The 9,956-nt window shown below is 35.9% G+C and overlaps 1 long non-coding RNA gene across 1 annotated transcript; it reads right to left on the bottom strand.

The window, feature by feature from the left end:
• Positions 1 to 2,314: 2,314 nt before the first annotated feature.
• LOC134211628 (uncharacterized) lies at positions 2,315 to 2,915 on the bottom strand. Its single transcript, XR_009979058.1, has 2 exons — positions 2,606 to 2,915; positions 2,315 to 2,537 (listed from the first exon to the last, which is right to left on the bottom strand). It is a non-coding gene; the product is annotated as an uncharacterized LOC134211628 (long non-coding RNA).
• Between the last annotated feature and the right edge of the window lie 7,041 nt (positions 2,916 to 9,956).

The raw sequence follows: 9,956 nt of genomic DNA, 5'->3' as shown, positions 1-9,956 counted from the left end.
AGATGGCCTGGGGAGGGATCGTCAAGCCCTTGGACATAGTCCCTGCTGCCCTGATGCGGCAAAACCTACTCCTCCCAAATCTTGATAATGACCCAGTGCAGCGCTCTAGCCAGTGCCTCACCACCGTGTTTAAATAGCTCTCCTGGTAGTTGGTCAACCCTAGGGGCTTTGTTGTTCTTCAGCCGGTCAATCTCCTCCTGGATTTCTTGGAGATCCGGAGCCGGTAGAATTATGTCCTGCGCGCGTTCCCCCAGGTCCATCACTATACCGCCATCTTCGTCTGCCACATCGCCATTCAGGTGCTCTTCGTAGTGCTGCCGCCACCTTTGGATCACTTCACGCTCGTTCGTAAGAAGGTTCCCGTTTATGTCCTTGCACATATCAGGCTGTGGCACGTGGCCCTTACGTGAACGGTTCAACTTCTCATAGAACTTTCGTGTGTTATTAGCGCGGTACAGTTGCTCCGTCTCTTCACGGTCTCGATCTTCCTGCTGACGCTTTTTTCTCCGGAAAATCGAGTTTTGTCTGTTCCGCGCCTGTTTATATCGTGCCCCGTTCGCCCTCGTGCGGTGTTGCAGCAATCTCGCCCATGCTGCATTCTTCTCTGCAACTAACTGCTCACATTCGCCGTCATACCAGTCGTTTCTCTGATTCGGGGGCACCGTGCCAACTGCAGCGGTTGCGGTGCTACCAATGGCGGATCGAATATCTCTCCAGCCATCTTCAAGAGACGCTGCGCCTAGTTGCTCTTCCGTTGGGAGTGTCGCTTCCACCTGCTGCGCCGTTCTACCCCACCATGATCCATTTTCTTAAAAAGTTCTCTTCTTCTTCCGATCCGACGGGCACAAGAAGGTGAGGTGCGCAGCGGGCAAGGTGGATCGATCAGGTGGAAGATGACTTGCGGACCCCACACTAGGACGGAGCCGCCTCGCAGCTTAGTTTTCATTAAGCACTTCCACAGTTATTAAATGAGAGTTTTCTAAGTCAAGTTACCATGTTTGCATTCGTATATCACGATGATACTTTTATGCCCAGGGAAGTCGAGACAATTTTCAATCCGAAAATTGACTAGACTGGCACCGGGAATCGAACCCAGCCACCCTCAGCATTGTCTTGCTTTGTAGCCGCGCATCTTACCGCACGGCTAAGGAGGGCCCCAGTTCTCTATAAAATCGACTTTTGAGAGAAATCATCAATTCAACCCGCACACAATCTTTGAATAGACTTAGTCCCCCAGGATCGTGCGAAACAGTTTTGCCGATTTCTGTTTTAACAGCTTTAATACTGCACATAAAAAATATATCACCATTGCATTTCTACCATATATAGTTGACATTAAATCTTAAAAAAACAAGATAGTTTTCATTATTTGAATCTTGTTTTGTCTTGTCTTGTCTTGTCTTACCACATGCACAGCCAGTATTGAAAAGCATCCTGGAAATGTCGGTTGTATTCCCGAGTATTTTCTTGTCTGCATTAATATTTGCAGCATATCATAAATATGACACAAGTATTAAAACAGCCAGGCCCACCGTGCAGGCTTGAATTTGGGAGAAAATCCAGTACTCCCCGGCTAGCAGATTATTTAGTAATAAATAACATGATCAACGAAGAGTTTAAAATCTACGAAAGGAAGAAACAGGGAAGCCGTGCCAACCGTTTCACATTGAAGGAAAGATGATTGACGAATCGTTGGTAGTGACTTTGCTAAGAAGATTAATGTACACTCCATGGGTTCTCGACGTCTTGGGATGGGACACAGTTTTTAGTCTAGTGCCCTGGCGGCCAATGCGATATTTGGCATGTGCAGATTTTGGTCATCATGTGATGATAAATCACTTACCGATGATAAGTACTGCAATTTTCATTTTCAATGAGAGATTTACATATCTGCCCCATTTCATTCTCTATAGAAACACGGAAGATAAAAGGCATGCTACAAAAATCTCAAAAAAAAAATCCATGGCGAGGCATGAAAGTGTACACTATCTGCTTTGTTTTTGTGTTTATCCCCAACATCAACTCAGTGGATTAAAAAAGAATCTTTTTATCGACTAGTCATTATTCTGTGCACGTATCGAACGAAATAATTTAGAAATTTAAAACCAAAGCATAATTTCCTTTCATGACTGCTTTTCTTGCGAAATTGATCGAAGAACCCACGATACTTTCATTTGCTCACCCGAAAAAGAAAAAGGCGCTTTGCTCTCTGTCTTATGACGATCACGACTTTCTGCTGCAGTACTGACCGTGCCGTGACTGTTCACAGCAATGGCTCCTATGTTTCTTTTCTTCGATTAATAATTGAAAATAATTGAATTTGTTTAACGAGCTATATTTATCCATAACATATTCTATTTAATCAGTCGATAGCGATAAGCAATTCTTAACAATTACATAAAGTAAATAATTACTGTGTTCTTAATATCCCGAGCTCGGTACATTCAAGCCATTAGTCATCGTCCTAAGGCCTTGTACCCGGCAACGACTGGCAGTGCTTTCTTGGCGGCGTTAAACACATTTTTCCCGATTTTTTCCTGCAATAGAAAAAAAAAATATTAGAACAAATTCTAAGAGAGCGAGTGGAGCAAGAATCAAAGGTTACCAATTTCTTGCCGAATTTCCACCTGGGAGCCCCATCCACACCGCACTGCTGCTGTCCGAGAAGCACCAAAACGGCCACCAGAACTAGCAGGAACAATCGATTTAGGTTCATGGTTCTGTGTTTCACTTCACTTAGGTGAATTTCTGCACTGAATTGCGGCGCGAACGTTAACGATCGAGTGCACAGAAGGATCTGCTGATGGGGAGCAATCAGGCGGTTGTTAATATTTATACAGCTGTACCAACGCATGAACGAGCCGCAACGCTGCGGTGAAAGAAATGTGTGAATCCCCGCCGGTGAACGAGCTCCACTTGGGACGACGACGATGGCATGACGGTTCATAAACGGAATTATCAATGCATGCTTTTCATCCTGTTAGGGAGGGTAACTTTACGGGACGAGAAAATCCCCGACATTGGTAGATTGCTGGATGGATGGTTACCTACGCTCGATGTTAATAATATTAATCGTTCGTCGTGGATCATTTTTTTTCTATTCATACTTTGATGCAAATGCATTTATTAGGGCTCTATCTGTGGTGCTAATTATAATTTTGCAATTGAAGTAGAACCGGATCTATGGGGGGCGAGTGCCCGAGCCTCCTTTATTTTACAAGTCCCCACAAAATTGGATGTTCACATTTTTTTACATTCACTGTTTTGTGATTAATGGCGACTTTCCGGTATTTCCGAAGTACTTCTATTATAGCATTAAGCGAGATCATAACGATTTCAATTACTGCACGGTATACTAACGGGTGGCAACTAATAAATTGGAATGACTTCAATACTTTTCTATCAGATTAATAATGCTTTCACAGAAATATGACTTTATGTGAATAAATCTTTAGAATGATTCCTTAAAACTGTCGCACACACAATTTCACTCCAACATTGCTTACAATATGCTGTTAAAACAAAAAGTACTGCGGCGGCACGCATTGTACATTTTCAAGCAAACAAAGATCATGGGAAAAATACACGGTTGGACATTTTAAGCGTGAAAATGTTCGAAAACTGTCATAGCATAATTAGGTCTACTGAGCTCCATTGTATACAAAAGTGATTGTAAGGCCAAAGGCACGAAGCAACTCATAAGCAGGATCAGAAGTAGAAATCTGGATATCGAAATGGCAGATCCGTACAGCGGTCATGTCATACCAGCAAGACTAAGCTGCGCTGCATGGCGAACCACGGACTGTATGCTAATATGCGCTAGTCAAAGTTTGAAGACTAAGGAAAACTCTTTGTATAACATATATCAGATTGAACTGTACTTCTTTGAATTTTTTCCCGAGCCATTCTTTTCTTTCCAATTTTATAGTTGCCACCCGTTATTAGTAAAGCTTCTCCAGAAACTCAAATAAAGCAGTCCTTTCTCATTTTTAAGTAGTCTATATCATCCAAGAGATTCCAAGCAAGGAGCGTTCCTTAGTCGTGCGTACGGTAAGATGCGCGGCTACGAAGCCAGACCATGCTGAAAGTGGCTGGGTTTGATTCCCCGTCCGGTCTATGAAATTTTCTCGACTATCCTGCGCATAAAAGTATCATCGTGTTAGACTCATGATATCCGAATGTCCAAATGGTAGCCTGGCTTAGAAACCTCGCAGTTAACAAATGTGGAAGTGCTTAATAAATATCAGTAAGAGTGGACGAGAGCTGTTAAGAAGCAGTTCGCACGTACTGATCGAAGCTCGGCAAAAGGATATCGATAAGGCTAAAATGGGAAAAACAGGTTAGTTCCAAGCCGTGAAGAAATTGGTTGAGCTTGAACAGTGCTCGGACCGAAAAACGGAAGAAGGGAAGGAAGTAAGAGCCCGGTCTAAAGACACCAAACACATTAATGATTTTGCGGGTGGGATTTTTTTTTACATTTTTCATAATTTTCACAAGTTTAACATTTCTCACGATCTTCACAATTGTTACAGTTTCCTAAATTTTTATAATTTTCACAATTTTAATTTTTTTAAATTTTATAATTTTTACAATTTTAACAATTTATACAATTTTGCAATTTCCACAATTGTTACGATTTTTACAATGTTCATAATTTTCTCTATTTAGTCAATTTCAATCATTTCCACAATTTTCACACTTTTGCAGATTTTATTTTTACAATTTTGACTATTTTTTACATATTTTACAATTTTTATATTTTTTACAAACTTTACATTTTTCTCAATTCTTACAATTTCCACAATGTTAACAATTTCAAAAATTTGGTCAATTTCAACAGTTTACAAAATTTTCATATTTTTCTTTATTTTTTCAAATTTACATAATTTTTATAATTTTCAATTTTTTCTCAACCTACAAAATTCCTAATTTTTTTTTTAATTTTTCTTGATTTTTACCATGATTTTCTCAATTTTGCAACTTTTTTACAATTGATACAATTTTTACCATTTTTACAGTTTTTACAATTTTTACAAATTTTACAGCTTTTACAATTTTTACAATTTCTACGATATTTATAATTTTTATAATTTTTTAAATTCACTATTCATACAATTTTTAGATTTTCATAATTTTTGAAATTTATCGCAATCTATTTTTACAATTTGTACAATTTTTGTAATATTTATAATTTCCGCATTTTTTTACAATTTTTTAGAATTTTTTAGAATTTTTTACAATTTAAAAAAAATTACGATTTTCAACAATTGTAACAATATTTATTTTTACAACTTTTTCAATTTTTACAAATTTGACATTTCGACAAGTTAAAAAAAATTTCACGCCCTTCATAATTTTCTCATTTTTCCCAATTTTTAAAATATTTTAAATTTTTTCAATTCCCCCAAATTTTACAATTTCCACGATTATCACAATTTTCATTTTTTCTGAAATTACAATCATTTTTTCAATTGTAACAATTTTCAGAATTTTTACAACTTTTACGATTTTTACCTTTTTTACAATTTCAACAGTTTTTACAAATTTAAATTTTTTTTTAAGTTTTTCAAATTTTTAACTTTTTTTACCAATTTTTACAATTTGGCCTAAACATTCTTTGCACAGTTTGTATAATTTTGACAATTTTTACAATTTCTACAATTTTACAATTTTTTAAATTTTACTATTCCTACAATATTTGTACAATATTTGTAATTTCACAATATTTTACATTTTCTTACATTTTTGTACAATTTTTTAACAATTTTGTTTACAAATTTTTACAATTTTTTTGCAATTTTTTACAATTTTTTACAATTAAAAAAAAAATAAATTTTTTACAATTTTTTGCTTTTTTCTACAATTGTTACAATAATTATTTTTACTATTTTTTCAATTTTTATAAATTTGACATTTTTTACAATTAAACAAAAATCTAACGCTTTTCATAACGTTTTCTCATTTTTCTTAATTCCTTCTCAATTTTCACAATAGTAAAACAATTAAAAAATTGCGATACATTTTCTGAAATTCCTCAATTTTTTTCTTTTTAACAATTTTTACAATTTTTTAATTTTTCACAATTATTACAATTTCTTTCAGTCAGCTACATTTTAGCAACAAATTAAAATGTTTATTTTTTCTATTATTTTTTTTATATTTTTCTTACAATCAATTTTACAAATTTCAAATTTTTATAACTTTCAATTTTTTTTTCATTTCGTTTTTTCAACAATTTTTACATTTTTTACAATTTTTACAATTTTTGCAATTTTTACAATTTTTACAATTTTTACAATTTTTACAATTTTTACAATTTTTACAATTTTTACAATTTTTACAATTTTTACAATTTTTACAATTTTTACAATTTTTATATTTTTACAATTTTTACAATTTTTACAATTTTTACAATTTTTAGATTTTTACTATTTTCAATTTTCACATTTTTCCAATTTTTCCAATTTTTCCAATTTTTCCAATTCTTCCAATTTTTCCAATTGTTTCAATTTTTCCAATTGTTTCAATTTTTACAAATTTTCGAAGTTTTTGATTTCCAATTTTTTCAATTTTAACAATTTCCTTATTTTTTACAGTTTTCTCAAATTTTTACAATTATCAAAATTTTTACATTTTTCATTTTTATAATTTTTACAATTTTGAGAAATTTTACAATTTATTTCTTATATTATTTTTAACAATTTTTGGAACTTCCATTTTTACAAAAAAAATTTTTTTACGATTTTTTATTTTTTTACAAATTTTACATTTATTTTTTTTTTTACTAATTCCACATTTTTCAATTTCAAACTTTTCATAATTTTGATAATTTTCAGAATTTTCATAATTTTCATAATATTCATAATTTTCATAATTTTCAAAATTTTCATAATTTTCATAATTTTCATAATTTTCATAATTTTCATAATTTTCATAATTTTCATAATTTTCATAATTTTCATAATACCAGTGGATATGATGAAAATCAGAAGAATATTTTTTTTTGCAGCGTCGTTTTTTTCGATTCCCAGTTTTTTCAAAGTTTTTAAAATATTGATACCAATTGAATCCAAAATGTAATAGTGGAGTGTTCGAATTGAAAATTGGTCAACTTCATAGAATTTATCGTGCTTTATGTTTAGAAAATTGTGATAATAAAATTATATGGCAGTCCGAAAGGAGAAAAAATAGAGGAGAATTTAATCCAGTAACGAATTTTGTGAGCAGTCGAATGGCGGCTGGATGGGAGCCGGATGGTGGCCTGTGAAAGGAAGGAGACGGCGAGGAGCGTAAAAGCTGCAACGGCGAAGCATGCAGGAATGGACTCTGACGTTCAGGTGCATTACAACGGACAAGAAGTGGCCAGTCGAGGTTCTATGGCGGCGTGTAGTTTATTCAGGTAAGTAGACAACAAATCTTCCTGGGCTGCCAAGACCTAATGACAGTGGGATGATGCCTTCAGTAGGAAAATAGATACCAATGATCCATCGTCTTGTTCGCGATGGGCACTAACGGAAAATCGTCGGTCCCGAAAGTCAAATCTACAGACGTATACGTTGAAGGATCGAGCGAAAGCCAGGCTTTCATTACATTTTTTTCTCTCTTGACAAACATTCCAACACATTTCAATCAACGAGCAAAACTTTTTGTTTCCTATCCCAGTTCTCAATCTTGCTGTAATCATTTTTTTATTTGATCGCTTTGTTTGATTGATGATATTTGTAAGCTTTTCAATCATTGAACCCTTTTAAACTAGTTATCGTACAACATAGTAGCTCATATATGCTGAAAATTAATCAAGCACTCATTACGAGCTTTGCAGCAAGTCCCAGAACCGTACAATACAGAGTTAAAAAACGTATTTCATTACTATTGAAAATAGGACTGTTTGGTATAATCTATTCAGATTATGCTTGGTTCTTTATTTGTGTTCCTTATCACTACTTTCTTTCTCGAATAGTTGTTGTCCATGCGTTTGACTTCTGTTACCCACTAAGGTGTTTTTCAGTTCTCTTAAAAGGAATCTAAGGTTTAGCGGGCTTGGTAGTCATATGGCTACTGCTTCTGCCTCATACGCAAGAGGTCGTGGGTTAAATCCCAGGTCCGTTCCATTCTCCTACTTTGTATCTTTCTCTTTATTTCTCATGTTCTAACAATCGCTAGAACTAGAAATGGACTTCCATACCGTTTCCATTACTATTCCTATACCTTCAACTTGAGTATTCTAACAGTAATCTGCTAGAATTGGAAATGAACCTATAGCTCTTTTCCTACATCCAATTAGAAATTCCATCAGTTACCTTCTCCTATCTATCACATTGGCAGCTCGTTAACCAAGACGGACCTCTGCCTCTCCAACCTAATCCATAAATTCCAACAAATTCCGCATGAACTCGTGGCAAGTGCAGAGGTATATTCGGCTTGCAGTGGGCGAGTGATTGCATCATCATTTCCTCCCCTTCCCTACATTGACTTGCATTCTGACGTGGCAGGCGCCAATATGACCTAACAAATGAGATAACCAGTACTTGTACATTGAAGATGTGTGCTAGTCCCAAGCAAACATCTGTTGGTTCCCTGTGCAAGAACAGCTGATCTGGTCATAATGGAGTAGCAACTACGAGCAGTCAATCAAGCTCAAGCTCAAGCTCTCTTAAAAGGAATCTAAGGTTCATCAGAAAGGAGATATCTTTTAGAAGAAATAAACTGTACGTGCGTTCCTGAGTTCAAGAGGCTTTCGGAGATTTTTGATCACGCTGATAATCAAACAAAGTCTTCTGGAATTTTGGTTGATAAGGTCTTGGCAAATGTTCAGCAAATGGTAAGAAACAACTAATAAAAATTTAATGAATTGAACTATATGCGCGCTGGATTCAAAATAATTTTGAAGTTTGATTATGATACCTTTATCCATTTGATAAACAGTAGCATAACCTGACGGGGCTTATTGTTAGTGACAGTGGCCTCGGAATGGACATGAAATACCAGGCATTCTGAAATGGGTCGCTGGAGCTGCAGTAGAGCTAACACTTTCTAACTCCCGGATTAAATCTGACTGTTTTTACAGACAGCTTTCTTCCATAACATCACTGCCAGACAGTGGGGGTTAGTTTGTACACACACACACACACACACACATTAAATGTTTTTGAAGTGCTATTTTAAAGGAATGCTGCCTAGGGATCCTATATTAAGAGATGTGCGGGCAGCAGGGACTATGTCCAAGGGCTTGACGATCCCTCCCCAGGCCATCTGCGAGTTGTGGGGCTTGCCTAGGATGTGGTGGGGTTTGACAGTGGGCCCTGTTAAACCTCTATAAAAAGCTGCATGTATCCGCAAGTAGGCCCCACCAAAGCGACCGTGTGCTGCTCAAAGCGCACAAGCCCAAGTCCTGGTGTTAGGTGGGACGCTAAACAGCCCTGACACGACGGCCCTCCGACGAGACAGGAGGTTTGCGCTGGCCCAATAAGCCGCCTAGAAAACCAATCATTACGAACAATATAAGAATACTTTTCAAGACGATTCAGCAACGCTGTTACTTTCGTAAACAAACTTGCCGTGGCGCAAAATGTTGGAGCTCGAACATGACTTTGCGTATAATGGCATTTTCAGATTTCGTTATCTGACGTCCAACAGTGCTTTATCACTAAAATAAAAGTGCAATACAAATGAACAAAGTACCATGCATAAACTAGACTACTTCAACTTGCCAATGTAAAACAAATAGTTTATTCGACAAAACTTTTCGTAAAATCTTTTTCATTACAATAGCAATACCTTTCAACCGGCAACAATAACAATGTTCATTTGGCTCACATTCTGACAGCTCTCAATGCTCGATTGGCTCAAGATGGCCGCTTTCGCATATCTCTGAATGTAGGATCCCTAATGCTGCCTAAATAGTAGGATACACGCTAACTTTCACCTACACAGTAACTGAGTTAAATTGCATTGCT

This window comes from Armigeres subalbatus, chromosome 1, assembly GCF_024139115.2.
Source record: "Armigeres subalbatus isolate Guangzhou_Male chromosome 1, GZ_Asu_2, whole genome shotgun sequence".
In the NCBI taxonomy this organism is placed as follows: Eukaryota; Metazoa; Arthropoda; class Insecta; order Diptera; family Culicidae; genus Armigeres; species Armigeres subalbatus.
The sequence above is the reverse complement of the archived record's forward strand: the minus strand, read 5'-3'. Positions and strand labels throughout refer to the sequence as shown.